Source organism: Oryzias latipes, chromosome 20 (genome assembly GCF_002234675.1).
Source record: "Oryzias latipes chromosome 20, ASM223467v1".
Classification (NCBI taxonomy): Eukaryota; Metazoa; Chordata; class Actinopteri; order Beloniformes; family Adrianichthyidae; genus Oryzias; species Oryzias latipes.
Window position 1 is genome coordinate 2,188,985 of NC_019878.2, and position 15,712 is coordinate 2,204,696.

Consider the following 15,712-nt stretch of genomic DNA (forward strand, 5'->3'; position numbering starts at 1 on the left):
TAACATCATTGTTACTGGCTCTGTCTGTCTTGTCTTCTAACAGATGTTCATGTATTTAACTCTGTTTTTCTCCCTCAGAGTCTACATGATATGACAGACCAGACTGCTGCTAATCACTAACTGTTGCAGCATCATCTGAAGAATATCCTTCATTAAATCTAATCCTATGAGAAAAAGTGTTTCTGTGCAGCTCAACATTGACACATCTGTCTCTGATGTTCACAGATGCAGAGGTCTCCTGTCAGCTTGGACAGAGCTGCATTTTACCCTGCAGGTTTACACCTGGAGATGATCTTGAGATTCACTGGTTTAAGATGACACCAACACTGACTGAAGTTAACTCCTTCTGCTATAACGACAAGGACCAATGGGGACACCTGGACCAGAAGTTTGGAGGAAGAACGTCTCTGTTCAAGGATCAGATCTCCAAAGGAAACGCCTCCCTGCAGCTGACAGGAGTGATGGTTCAGGATGAAGGAAGATATCAATGCCATACCAGTACCGTCACTAATAAAAATACAAGCCTCTTAACCGTGAGGATTGTGTGTGGTAAGAGAGATAACAATTTGTTTTTAACAGAAATCCAACAAATGTGTAAATAATGTGCTTAAAAGAGCAGAAAAGTATTTGTGTATTACCTGAATTATTATATTTCTGTCTGATAAACTCTGAAACTATGTCATGAATTTCAGAAATTAAGCTGAAATATATAATGTATAAAATAAAAATAAAAATATATAATGCTTATATAAGCCAACTCCTCTACTTCTGCATCCAGCTCCTCTTCAGCATCTTTAATGCATCCCGATGAAGACAATATGCTTCCTTAGCTCTTTCATTTTGCACTGATTCCAATGACACTTTTATAACAACTGCATTTATAATGCCTCCCAAATGACATGCCCACCGTCTACAGCGCCCATCAACAAACAAAAGTACCACATTAAAGCTACAAGTAGCATTTAGCGGGCCTGAGCAAGTGCAACCGCCTGGCATGGGCGACCGCCCCGCGAGCAATGCCCTTCTCGAGCCATATGGCGTCATTCTTTCTTCTGCATTCTGGAGCTGCAAGCTACATTTAACATGAAAGCAGCATGTTGGCGGGGGGTGGGGGCTGTAATCTGTTTCCTTTAACGACAGAGATTTTTGTGCATAGCATGATAAAAATTCTTTAACCGAAGCCTCGTTTAGACCTGCTCATTTTCTCATCAAGAAGAAGGCATTCTCAGATTAAGAAGTTGTCAAACAAGCAATGATGATAATTTCTAACACTGTAGCTAAGGATGAGAAAAATGGAACTGATCTAATTTCCACTACAATGTCTAGACAAGTGTCAGCTATGTCTGATAACTTGGCCGATTAGCTGGACCGGGATCTTGCAAAGTGCAGGTGGTTTAGCATCCAGTGTGATGAGTCTGTGGACAGCAGCAATACAGCGCAGCTGTTGGTTTTTATTAACATGATGTTTAAAGATTTCTCCACAGGAGAAGAACTCTTGACACAACTGCCCTAACAGACAACTACGAGAGGAGTTGAAATGTATAACATGGTGAAGGAGTTTTTGTTCAGAAAAAGGTACCATTAGAAACGCTGCCAGCAGTGACTGCAGATGGGACTCCTGCTATGATCAATAGACAAACAGGTTTCATCACTCACTGTAAAGCTGACCCAGACTTTCCAAAATGTCTGCATTACTGCTGCGTCATTCACCAGTAGGCCTTATGTGCAGAAGTGATTGGCTCTGGACACATAATGACTCCTATTGTGAAAATCGTAAACAACCTCAGCTGCAAAGCAAAAAAGCACAGGATTTTCAAGGTGCTATTGGAGGAGATGTCTGCTGAATATGGTGAATATGAACATGGTGAATCTGAACGTGCATTTTTGACTGATATTACTGGAAAACTAAACCACTTCAGTTGCGAGCTGCAAGGCAATGACAAAACTATATATTTTTTATGGAACAGCCTGCCCGAGCCAGTGTTTCCTGTGGGGATCTTTTCTGCCAGGTTTTGCCGGCTTGGTCGGTGGTTGTTGCTGCAGTTGTCGCCCTTGCTGGGACAGCTGGGGTTAAACTTTGCAGTCTCCCGGCTGTGAAGTGGACCCCGTTGCTGTCCCAGTCTGGGTGGGTGCTGTGGTGATGTTCCTATGGCCAAGCTGGCTCCTGGAATGAAGAGATTCCCAAAAACCGTTTCCTAACTGCAGAGCCAAGTATATGTTTACATGTTTAGGTCAATAATGAGATGAACAGCTTCATGTTGTCTAGTGATGTAAGTTTTTAACCTGAGTAAACCTAAACATGCCACCCTGCTACTAATCCAGTTGATATGCTTCTCCATCTGTGTCTAAGTGATATAAAGGCATTGTTTTTATATTTAGAGCTATAAGCTATTGTAGTTTTGCCTTTACCTTTTTGGATGTAAAGTTGTCTGAAAGTTCGCTTGTAACTTTTTAAATTCTGAAAATATTTAGAAAACAGTAGCACATAAATGACTATTAATGTGGAAAATTTGGTGCTAATAACCAAAACAGAAGTTATGATAAAAATATTTGTTTTAGTCCAAAATGTCTAAAAATTACTTTCAGCACAATAAAGTGATGAAGGTGGTTAAATTTTTCTCGTAGACCCTATAGTGCTGAGTATCAAATGTGGAGATTTGTAAGAGGCATCTAATTCTGAAATCTCAGCTTGTTTAGACAAACGGCTGATGTTTTATGAAGCTTGATTATATGACTGCAATGCTATCAACCCTTTCTGTTTGGCAGTGACTTACGCAGGCACCGTAGTGTGTACAGACATGAAACTGCAGATTATGAGAGAAGACCCTTTTGAGTATCTCCAGTTTTAATTTCATGCACGTCAGACGAAGCACAGAGAAAAGATAGTGCAGAATGCGAAAAAAAGTGTGTTTTTCAATAACTAGGTGGCGCTATGGAGCTCGTCCAAGATTGTCATATCCATGGGTTCAGAATGGAAGCTTCATCATATCCATTGAATTTCAGTGAGATTGGACAAGGAATGTCCACGTGAGAGCAACTTTTGTGTGCATGGCGAGACGCCCAACTTTGCCGCTCTGTCACAACCACACCCCCGCGTCGAAAGTTATGTTTTTTTTATCAGAGTAAAGTTCAAAGGCTTTTCAACAGGTGGACGTCATTTTGAGGTGTGTCGGCTCATCCCACTTGGAGCAGTGATGCTCCTCCCGGTGCTGGAGGGGCCGCTGTAGGCGGGCCTCCTCTGCACCTGGCTGGGTGGGTGTGCAGGACGATCTGGTCCCCCTAATGATAACATGGTTCACTTTGGCAGCATGCACGTATCTCCACCCCCACGTGCACGTGTACACTGCCACATTGCTCCCTGTCTGCTTTATCCCCTCTCCTAACCCACAGTGTATTGATACCTTCCGCTCATCTTCGAGTCAGAATTTCATTTTTGGATGTAATATTTGCCTTTCTGCAGATTTATTATAAATGTTTCACATCTTAAAACAATAACCTCTTCAAATTAGCTACTCGGCACTTGTATCCCCTAACTCAGGGGTCGGCAACCTTTTTTACTCAAAGAGCCATTTGGGACCGCCCCTAATGAAAAGAAAGCACCCGGAGCCACAACCCGTTTTGACATCATTATATATATTATGCATGTATATATTATGTCAAAGGTGCTCATTACGTCGATCGCCATCGACCAGTCGATCTTAAAGGACATGAGTGTAGATCGCTGTCAGAAAATTTTTTTTTTTTTAAAAGAACTTCTTTCTTTCCATTGTCATGTTTATTAGTTACATGTTTATTTGAACATTATTGTTTATGTACTTATGATTAAAAACTACACAGTAAGATTACACAAAGATACTTTTGTATTAACAGATGAGGCGTTTTATTACAAAGAAAGCAGCAACCATTGTATGTCATGCTCTGCTGTAAACGGTGCAATGCGGGGAGCGTGGCATATTATGAGGCATTTGGCGCTGATGGCTCCGTACGAAGCGCGTGCCTCGCAGCTTCCTTAATGAGCTTGTATTTATCGGCCGAGAACTGCAGAGCTCATAGCAGGAAGAGAAACGCGGGGCGGCTTTAATAAACACTCCGGTTGTCAGGAGTGGTCTTCTGCCAGGGACATGATGTGCAGCGGGGCAGAAAGAGACTTTCTGATGACAGAGAGTTTGCGCTCAGTGAATTTAAACACGCGTCTGCAGTGACGTATGCTTCAGAGGATGTCCGATTGGCCATTCTGCATGTCAATCAAGTCCCGTACTTCTCGGTAAGGATTTTGATTAGCTGGTGGATTTTTAAGAAGTACTTTTTTTTTAAAATCTTCTCTGTCCCACGATCTACCCTCATGTCCTTGAAGATCGACCGGTCGATCGCGATTGACGTAATGAGCACCCCTGCTCTGAAACATACATCAATGCACATGCGTGTTTAAAAACACTGAGCGCAAACTCTCTGTCATCAGAAAGTTGCTCTCTGCCCCGTGGCACGTCAAGTTCCCGGCATAAGATCACTCCAGACAATCGGAGTGTTTATTGAAGCCGCCCCGCGTTTCTCCTCCTGCTATCAGCTCTGCAGTTCTCGCCCGATAAATACGAGCCCATTACGAAGCTGTTTTTTACGTGGCACACGCTTCGTATGGAGCCAGCAGCGCCTTTGAAATGCCATGAAAAATGAACAAACTAAAATAAAATTTAATTTTTATAAAATACTCATTATTTTCCAAAGTCACAGGGAGCCACAACAGAAGGATGAAAGAGCCACATGTGGCTCTGGAACCATGGGTTGCCGACCCCTGCCCTAACTGTTTCCCGCTGCCTCTCTATGTCTTGTACCCCCCTTGAAAGAAATCAAGAAATCTTTCCCCTTGTACCCCCACTATTCCTCTTTCCTTCCCCTTTAGAAAAAAAGAAGATAGATGGATAGATAGATAGACAAACAGACAGACAGACAGACAGACAGACAGACAGACAGACAGACAGACAGACAGACAGACAGACAGACAGACAGACAGACAGATAGATAGATAGATAGATAGATAGATAGATTGGTGTGTATTTGCTGTGCGTGTGATGCTAACACATACTGTGTGTGCCTAAAGTGGCAGTTAAAATTGTTGGGCGGACCAATGAAAGATGAGCATGGATGTTTCACCTTACCCCCCTCCACCAGACCATCCCCTAAATACCCTAAATGAATCAAGGTGTCTAATATGTGAGTAAAAGTGGAATGGAGGGTGGGCGCCGACACAACCCAGAGAGAGAACCCCAGTGAGCCCCGCCAGCATGTCCCACCCATCCATTTCCGGAGCCCTATGTGCCTGTGTGCAACATTTTTTTGGGTGGGAGCGGGAAGGAGCAGGCGCATGAGCACAACCGGGAGAAGAGGCTCCCCCTGAGCGACTGCTCCCCCAGCCAGCCGCAGATTGAGACAGAGGCTACGTTCACACTGCAGGCTGAAACGACCCAATTCTGAATTTTTTGCCCCTAAGCGGCCCAATTCCGATCTTTTCATGACAGTCTGAATGACACAGATCCGATCTTTTCAATTGCGACCCAGGCCCCGTGGGTTTGCCGTCCTGATTCCGAATTGTAGCCGTTCTTTTCAATTGCGACCGCCGTCTGACCGGCCAGGCGACTTGATTCCGAACTGTACGTCATCGACACGCAACAAACGTCATCATTTTGCGTTGAAGTAGGCGGGAACGAGAACGTAAACATCAACCATGGTGGACGATGCTGCTGAGATCAGTCAGTGGAAGGGAAGGGAGGTCACTGATTGGATTAATATTTGGGCTGATCGCTCTTTTCAGGCCAAACTCCAGGGCTCTGATCGCAACTGGGCGGTTTTTGAAAAAATTTCCAGATAAATGGCCGAGCGTGGTGTTGAACCTTTCACGCGATGACTTTTTTATCTTTCTCCCCGGCCTTTCCGACCGTGCTCAGAAGCGCGGGGGACCCGAGGCGATCCTCCTCCTCCCTGTTCTGATCCTTAGATTCTCCAGAACGGGTTAATAAAGAGTCCATAGCATTTATTCTGGGGGAAACCTTCTTTTATTACCGTCCTCCGTAACACACAACATGAATGCGCGCCCACACTGCCCCCCCCCCTATTCTCTATCGCGGCACGCGCTTGCACACACACACACACGCGCGCGCGCGGCCCCAACACATACACATTCCTATTCCACTACAGTGGGTCCAGACGATCCCGACTCCAATGCCTTCTTAAAATGAGAAGATTGTAATTGTGCTGCTCCTTCGTGAAAATAAATTTAATATTACAAAAAGAGCTCCGCTTTTGACAACACTGTTGTTGACATCCATTGTTAACGTTGGTTCCGCAAACAACAAGTGACGTCGTTCACCGTTGAGTATTCTTCTGGCTTCTGCGCATGCGGGTCTCGTTTGGGTCGTGTCACGGTCACACTGGAGATCACAAAAGTTCGGATTTACTTGGAAATGTGAACGGTCTAGCAAACAATTCGGATTTTTTGAAAAAATCCGAATTGAGCATTAAGCCCTGCAGTGTGAACGTAGCCAGAGACAGCGCCAGTGCATAGAGACAGTCAGCAAGGAAGGGGCACAGAGCAGGACCCGAGGGTAGGAGGTCCAGAACCACCACTCATGCCCCTGATCTTCCTGAGGAACAAAATAGTAATACATACTAAAATGTAAACATTTAACTGTAAAAATAATAATAATAATCACATACTGACCAGTATACCGACCGGTTTGATGTAGTGGAGCATCAAGATTTGTCACTTGATGATGAGAAAATGTATGGACCTGATGGAGTAACTTTAACGTTACAAGGAAATCAAATCTTTCTAAACAACATCCACACTGCCATCCATAAATGCCTCCAAGAACAAGATGAATGGATGACTTCTTGTCTTGACAGACCTTTTTATTGAGCAAGATTTTTTAAAATGGCTGAAATAATTGAAAACTATCAACGCTTTTGTCTTGAAAGCACTTTGGACACATAAATAATCATCGCAAAACGCTCAAATCACTTATGACGTTGTACCTGCCATTTATATACATTTTTTAAAGTAGTGTCCGAATTGCTTTTAAAGTCAAGGACACTACATCGTCCCACACTACACAGTTTTTAGTTGGGGGAAAGGGCGGGAATTCTGACACAGCCCCTCAGTTCACTAAAAATCTCAAAACACATTTCTTCAGACAAGCATAACAACCATAAGTGATTTATAATTGTACTGACTTTTTTAATTGTATGAACTAAAGGACTGTTGTATTATTGTAACTGTGTTTTATGTTTTGTTTTTTACCTGTAAGGTGACCTTGGGTTTCCAGGAAAATGCTATATAAATAAAATGTAATACGATTTTTACTAAGCAACAGACCAAACTGTTGCTAATAGCTAAATGTTGCAGCATCATCTGAGAAATGTCCTTCATTAAATCTCATTCTATGAGAAAAAGTGTTTCTGTGCAGCTCAACATTGACACATCTGTCTCTGATGTTCACAGATGCAGAGGTCTCCTGTCAGTTTGGACAGAGCTGCATTTTACCCTGCAGGTTTACACCTGGAGATGATCTAGTTATTCACTGGATTCAGCTGACAACAACACAGGCTGGATTTCACTCCTACTATGACAACAAGGACCAATTGGAGGTCCAGGACAAGAGGTTTAGAGGAAGAACGTCTCTGTTCCAGGAGCAGATGTCCAAAGGAAACGCCTCCCTGCAGCTGACAGGAGTGAAGGTTCAGGATGAAGGACCATATCGATGTTTGACCAGCACCATCACTGAAACAGGAGAATTCTACATCGACATGAAGGTTTACGGTACGAGAAACCCAGAAAACTGGAGAAAGTCCAAATATTTTAGTTTAGTTTCTCCCATTCAGTCCATCAGACATTCTTCAAGCTGAATGTTCCACAGTAAGTCATGAAATGAACTTGAATTCAGAGTTTAGACAGTAGTTCATGATCCAAAGTTCCTGATTCTCCTGAATCTGTCCCATTCTCTGATGAACAAATGTTCTGTGTCTCTGAAACTAAAAGCTTCTTGAAATCCTCCAAATCTTGGAGTCACTAAAAGGTTTTCTTTGTTGAAGCAGAGACGACTGCAAGAACAGAAAGATGTGGAAGCTCTGAAAACTGAACCAGAAGAGATGAAGGAAGGACAGGAAATGGGAAAATGCAGACATTTGTTGACTTTACAGCTGGAAATTTATCAGAGAAATCTGTCATTAAGGCTGAAAATGTCCCAAAAGAAATGAACAAGTGAGAGATTCTGCAGAATTGAAGGAGGTTCAGCTCCAATGTTGAAGGAAATGAAGAAAGATTTCAAGCAGAGCTGCAGATTAGTGAGAGTGTGGATTAGAGGAGGACACACCTGCTGAGGATCAGTTCATCCTGAACCTGCTTAAAGCTGGAATTCTAGCAGCAGGAAGAGAGGATTGACTTTTCCACACAAACACTGATTCTACACTGCTGGAAGCTGAAATTCTACTTTTTCCACTTGTTGCAGCTCCACCTCAGAAGATCAACATGAAGCAGACGGAAAACCAGATCATCTGCAGCTCAGATGGGATCTATCCTGAACCTGATCTCAGCTGGTCCATCAGTCCTCCATCCAGCAGAACCTTCCAGAACACAACCAGAGTCCAGGAGACTGAAGAACTTCTTTACAACATCAGCAGCTCTCTGACTCTTTCAGACCGTGAAGATGACCTGGACTACATCTGCACCATCAGCACTCCATCAAACCAGAGGAGAGCTTCATGGAGGAGAGGACGTGAGTGTTCCAGTTCATCTGGAGACATCTCTGTCTGATCATGGCAGAACTTTCCAGAATCAAAGACCTTGATGTTCTTTGTCACTGTGGGACTGTTTCTGCATGCAGACCTACAGGATCCTCCAGGATCCAGCAGACTATGGAGGATTCAGCTCTGAAATGATTTCTTTCAAGTCTTTCAAAGTGTCATTCATGTCAATATGGAGGCAGGAGGCTGTGTGCAAACATCACAGTGTCTTTGCTTCAGGCTGTCAGACATTTAGACTTGATGTTTCAGAGAAATTGCTCCCATGTTCCAGACATCAGAACGTGATCAACATGAAGTCTGTCAGAACTCGTCCCGTCTTTGTGATTGTGTTTTACTTTGAAACTTGCAGCAACATTTAGATTGAGTTCACATGAAAACATGATGCTGAGTAAGAAGTTACCAAAGACGGCAACGTTTAGCTGCAGAAGATTTTCTGTCAACTTTCCTCTAAATGTTCTTTCATGTTTCACAGTTTTAAAGAATAAAATCTCCTTTTTGAACCAGATAACTGCTTTCTGTTTCAGACAATCCTCATGTCACCATCATCATAGTGTTAACAGTTATTGGGATCTCTGCTGTTGTAATCGCTCTGGTGTTTTTCTGCAGAAGAAGAAGAAGAAACGGTAAAGTTCCTCAAATCCTGCTGTTGTTTAGCCGTTGAGGAAGTTGCTGTAGATCAGTGATTTTCAAAATAAAGTTGAGGAGGTGAGAGTTTGTATATTTAGGACTGCTCTGTGTGAGGAAGACATGAAGGTCAGGTGATGAAGAGCAACAAGAAGATGATTAGTTTCTTTATTGTGTGCAGAGTCTGTCTGACATTTAGAAATGAGCTCAGAGATGAACATCCCAGCTGAGAATTTACATCCATGTGTGTTAGTGCACGTGTCTGTGCACGTCTTTGTGTTAAACACTAATGTGTGTGTCCTCTTCTCTGTTACAGCTCAGAGAAAAGCTGCTGAAGTTTCATCAGTGGCCTCAAACACAGAGATAATCCTGTAAGTGTGTCTGTTTGCTGCCTTGCTCACAGGTTTGTGTTCAGTTTTTGCTCAGACAGCAGAATCAGAAATGCAGATCTAGCAGATGACCTTTAGGTGATAGAGGTCAGCTGCAGTTCTGTGGGCCTGCTTTCAACAAACCCTCCCATCAGCTTCATGACTGCAGTTCAGCTTCATTTTTCCTCAACAGTCTTTGAGTTTCAGCTGCTCTGACTTTGAGGCTCCAGAGTCTCCAGAAGATGAAAAAGGACTGAAATGGAGCTGAGCTGCAAAAGTGCAGAAAAGACAGAAAGAAAGATGGATGGATGTGTTGAAAGTGTCAAAGCAGAGCAGAATCCCAGCTTGTGTTTGATCCAGGAGAAAATGTTGGACCATCAGGAATATTTGGACTCAAGTCTTCCATTGAAAAACTAAACATTGATTTTCTGAAAATCTTTTCATCCAAACTGGAAACACAAACCACTGAACAACTTCTGGTTCAGGTTTCATCCAGCTTACAAGTTTCTTTCTAGTTTGGAATCAATGTGAAAAAGAGACAGTGAGCAGAAAATGTGCCGAAGTTTCTGAAGAGAATAGAGAATGATTCTAAAAGATCAGAATAGAAGAGAATCTCACTTTTTATCACACATGGTTGTTGTTTGGATCAAAGCTGGTTTTTAATCAAACAAACTGATTCTCTTTTGGAAAAAAGAGGAAATATTGATTCAAATAGCACAGATGTAGCATTCTGGCCTCACAGTGAGAAGGTCCTGGTTCAAATCCCTGCTGTTTGTTTCTGGGTGGATTTTGCATGTTCTCCTCATGCATGTGTGGGTTTTCTGCAGACACTCTGGTTTTCAACCCACTGTCCAGAAGTGCGCGACCTTGGGAGCGTTTCGGGCAGATAACTTAGGCAGGCGTTTATTCGGTTACTCCCCTAGGGTGGTTCAGTTAATCAACTCACCTGTTCAGCGTCCTCTTTAAGTCCAGGTGTGTAAGCTGTTCATCCTTCTTTACTGCAGTACTGCATTTGTTGCCGGTTGTCCATGCTCGCTGTTCTCCTTCTCATTTTCAGCGTCATGGTGTCCTCCCCCCGTTCTTTCGGATTGTTGATCCCCCTTCTTATGGTGTGTGGACGTCCGTCTCCCCGCGTCTGCCCCTCCTTTTTCTGCTAACTGCTGTCCCGGCGCATCTCTCGGCGCGGCGGTCCTCGTGTCTCCGGTGCGTATCTGCAGAGTAAGCTTCCTGCAGTATTCGGATTGTCAGTGGCGATCGAGCGGGAGATGTGTTGGCCTTCTTGAGTGCCGTGATCGCCGGAATCTCTTGGTGTCAGTTGCCATCTTACATGCTTCTGTGTTGTTTTACCGGGTTCTGTTTCCTGCTCGACTCAGTCATCAGCGACGTCACGCCCCTAAGGACCCTGGGACTTGCAGTTCTTTTGTTATAAGTACATGGTGCGTTTCCTTCAAAACCAGGTCCGGTTTCTGCTGTGTGGGGCATCATTCGGTGCTGGCTTTGTTGTGGTGGCTCTTTGTTTTTTGTTTCTTTTCTGTTAAAGCTGTGTACATTTAATAGTTTGACATGCATTTTGGATTGGTCAGTCTATGGACCTGTCTCATCTGTGGACATTTTCCTTATCATTGGTCTCTGTATGCAGCGTCTGTGGGTCCTTTCTCATTCTATTTCGCTTGGTCCGGAAACAGCGATCCTCGTGTCATCATGACTGCGTCCGTCTCCCCGCGAGACAGACGGAGAGACTGCATGCTCAGTTGTCTGGTTCTGCTCCACCGTTTCTCCCTTGGAGCTGGCTGGTTTGTGGACAGCCACCCAGCTCTGTGTTCCCCAGGGAGTCCAGCCCTAGCCTTCGGGGAACTCACACCAGCCCCATTGTGAATGTGTCAGTTTGTACGTGGCCCTGTCTTCTCAACCTCACAGATGTTTTGTTATTTTCTCTCTGGTTGATTTAGGGATTTATGGCAGGTTTGTGTGTGGGGCTATGTGATCGTTTTTTGAGTCAGCTCTAAGTTGGTCACTCGGACGTTTTCATGTTTGACACGATTATGTGAGAACTGTCGGCGCCTCGGTTCGTCCATTGGGCATAAGCAGCCTAATTCTTCGTGATCTTTCCGGTTTTGTTTTTGCACTTTGGCCGACCATGCCATCTCTATGATTAATTCCACCGGCCGCAGTGCATGGCTGGGGGAGGCGGATTTTGTTGATTTTCCCACTGTTCTGCCTCTCCATTCCTCCCAGTGGCGTCTTCTGGCTTAGGTTGGGCTCGAAGTGTTATGTATCAGTTTACCTTTCAGCTGTCGTATTGATCATGTTTTCGACCTCATTCCACTGAAGCCCTGTGTTGGACCTGGTTTAATCCTATGGTCTCCCCTTTGTTTTGCATCTTCTTGATGTTTTCTCTGTGTTCTATTTTCCTCCTTGTCACCGCTCTTTTGCAACTCCATAGTTGTGACTTGTTTTCGAATCTCGGTTTTCACTTATTTAAGTGAGATGTATGGCCCTCCGCCCATCTGGATTTTGTCCGGAAGGAAGACAGGAGGTGAGTAAAGGTAAATAATTGGGTTAATTGTTCCGGTGGTTGAGTTGTCTTGTTGTGGCAGGGGGGTCGGCAAGAACGAAGGACCGTCGGTGATCCGAGGCGAGTCTTTGGGCTCGGTGATGGCTCCAGAAGAGTCGGACGGCTCGGCGGCAACTCCAGACGAGACGCTGGATCTTGACGAGGCTGGGGGTTTGACTCTGGCCCGTGGCGTCGCTGGAGGTTCGGCTGTGGCTTGAGCTGAGGCTTGAGCTGAGGCAGGTAGGTAACTTCAGGAAATCTCCGCTTAGGCAGAAGTGAATACGTGCGTCCACTCGTGGGATATGAAGGTCCTGGACATAGAAAGACTTGAGTTTATACGTGAGAAAAGATACATAACGAGAAAACTTGAAAGAGACCAAACTAGCACCATCAGGGGCAACGAACTGGCGTTGAATTCTGGTCCTGGCGCTCCTTAAGCAGGTCTGGCGGGTTGATGAGATGAGTGGACGCAGCTGGAATGAATCAGTGGCCAAGCAGAGAGGGGAGGGGGAGGATAGCTGACAGAGGCACCATGACAGATTTATTTCTCTAGATCTCTGGTTTATTTATGCATGCCTCTCTGCCACTATGTCATCTCTCACGTTTGTGCAGCACACGTTTATTCGATCTTTGGTGTTATAAATAAGATTTTGTCACTGTTGGGCCACTTGAATTTTGCTATGTGCGTTATTCCCCACTGTCATCCGTCATCTTGTTTACTTGTTCTGGGTAGTTCATTCCTGGACTTCCTTGTTTCTGTTGTTCTGGATGTTTCTGTCTTGCGTTTCTGGTCTCTTTTTCTTGATGCTTGAAGTGGTATTGTTATAAGGATGTTTGTTTCAGGTCTTCGGTCTCCCTCCACTTGTTTTCTGAGGCTGCGCCCTCTGTTTGTGTGGGAGAAAAAAGTTTTATGAAGTCTGGTTTATGAATGTCCGGCTGCCGGAAATTTTGGTCGTTAACCCAAATGTACAGCTCTAATAGTCCATTTACGGATCATGTGGTTCTGAGAGAATTCAGCTGTGGAGATTCTGCACAACAAAGGTTGTTTTAAGAAGTGCAATGATAAATAGTTAATGCGTCATCCTTTGACATAATTTAGTGTATAAATAACTTTCATTACGAGCTACTTTAATCCTGGCTGTAGAAATGATCACTGACGATCTCCAGCTTCAGTTCTAAGAGTTAAAGATTTGTGTCAGTAAGCCAATCCTCAGTCTGCCCTGCTTCAAGCAGATGACACTCGACTAAGAGTATCTCCATTTAGAGACTTGTTGTCATCTGCCTCTAAATGCACAAGGTTCAGCCAGTTTAAATACTATCAGAACCTATGATCCCTCATCAATCTCAAATTGTTCTTCATTGCGGTATCAAGGCACCCCTTTGCTAATTAATATTTAAGTTCTCTGTGCTCTTGTTTTCCACCTATTTGGAAACCAACGATATCAAAAACATACCATCAAATCCAGCCGAGCTGCCGTCCATTGCTACGTGGGATGGCAACCTTCCTCATCTACGTAATCTCCTTGGACCTTGGTTACCCTTCTATTCGCTTGCTCCTCGATGGCCTGCTTAAGGTGCGTCCCTCCGGAACTGACGAAAGGTTACTTCTCTCTTACCATTGGTGTTTGTAAAAAAAATTGTTTTGGTAATATTACGGCAGGTTCCATATTAAATGTCATTTCTTGTTGGAATCTGTGCTCTGATGGTTTTCTATGGTGAGATGAATACACAAATAGAACCTTCTCTTTAAACTCACTACTTGATTTCACCTTCACAGAGTTGTTCTTAAAAGCACTTTTATTCCCTTTATCATAAGCAATCAGTTCTAAATTATTTATATATTCATTGCCAAGACTAATACTGCTTTGTCTTTATCTATGCATCACTTTCTGAGCCTGCGACCCCTACTCCCCGGTCAGCAATTCAGTTTCTGGCGGATGATGTAAAACCCTCGACAAAGTCGGATGGCTTCCAAGTTCCACAGTCTCTGCTCGTCCGGCAGCTTCCCTGCAGATCCTTGTCCCTGCACTCCTTGATCTGGAGCTGCAACGACGACTGCACACCACGTAGCTACTTTGCACTGAAAGTGAAGGGGTGGTAAACCTCATCCGAGTTTCAATGAGTTTCTTACTTGAATGAACCAATATGTTAGCATCGGAATGGCATACAAAATCTTGGATTATAAATGTTTGGAAACTATATTGCCAGGTGGAAGCCTTCAAATTAGGATGTTCTCAAGCTGTGTTACGATATGCAAAGGCGATCGAAATTGGAGGTTACTTAAGCTCGTATCATAGTGTGCCGGATGGAAGCATCATAATCATATCGTTTAGCTCGCTCATAGTTCACAGATGGAAGCTTCTAAATTATGGATTTCACTTAAGCTTTATCATATTATGCCAGTGAAAGCTTCAAATTTGAATGTTAAATTGTGCCGCCAAACACCAACCTGTAGGTTGGTGTTTGGCGCTGTACTCTAAAGGGAGTGGCCCAACGATCCATTGTGCCGGGTCACATATAGCAGATCCACTAGATAGTTAGTTCCCTTCTTGGCGTTGTTATCGAACGGGAGCGGCCCAATTGTCAATGGTGCCGGGTCACACATAGACAGTGTGTTCCCTTTGTGGCACTGTACTCGAACGGGAGCGGCCCTACGGTCAAAGGTGCCGGGTCACACATAGCAGTCATACTTGTAAGTCTGAATATGGGATGCCTCTGTAACACACTTCATTATTATTATTACTGCATGAGTTGTCTGACTGAAGTGACCAACCTTAGGAGCAATTTTGGGCAGATAACTCAGGCAGGCGTTTACTTCGGTTACTCCCCTAGGGTGGTTCAGTTAATCAACAGGTGTGTAAGCTGTTCATCCTTCTTTACTGAAGCACTGTGTTTGTCGCCCCATCCTCCTCCCCGGCTTCCACCTGTGAGCTCTGTTAGGGGTAGTTATTACCCAAAAGTTTATGGAAATTTGTCTCATGCCAAACTAAAAGAATCTGTAATGCCGACTAAAGGAATGTGAAATGCCAACTAGAGGAATGTGAAATGCAAAGTTAAAGGAATGTGAAATGCAGAGTTAAAGGAATGTGAAATGCAGAGTTAAAGGAATGTGAAATGCAAACAAAGATGTGAAAATAAATAATATTATTACTGCATGAGTTGTCTGACTGAAACATGCTTCTTAGGATAGTTGGTGATTTTTACATTGTCATTAGGTGAGTGTGTGTGTGTGTGTGTGTGTGTGTGTGTGTGTGGGTGTGTGTGTGAGTGTGGTTGTGGTGATCTGTTCAGGGTGTACTTTGCCATTACCCAACCACAGCTGGTTTGACTCCAGCAACCCTGTTACCCTTAAAGGGATACAGCAGGTTTTGAA

At 43.9% G+C, this 15,712-nt stretch overlaps 1 long non-coding RNA gene across 2 annotated transcripts; it reads left to right on the forward strand.

The window, feature by feature from the left end:
* Positions 1-9,313: 9,313 nt before the first annotated feature.
* On the forward strand, positions 9,314-15,342 carry LOC111946668. Of its 2 annotated transcripts, XR_002872392.1 has the most exons (4): positions 9,314-9,416; positions 9,734-9,788; positions 12,383-12,579; positions 13,806-15,342. It is a non-coding gene; the product is annotated as an uncharacterized LOC111946668 (long non-coding RNA). The 2 variants fall into 2 exon arrangements; XR_002872391.1 differs by having other exon boundaries at positions 9,734-12,579.
* The last annotated feature ends 370 nt before the right edge of the window (positions 15,343-15,712 follow it).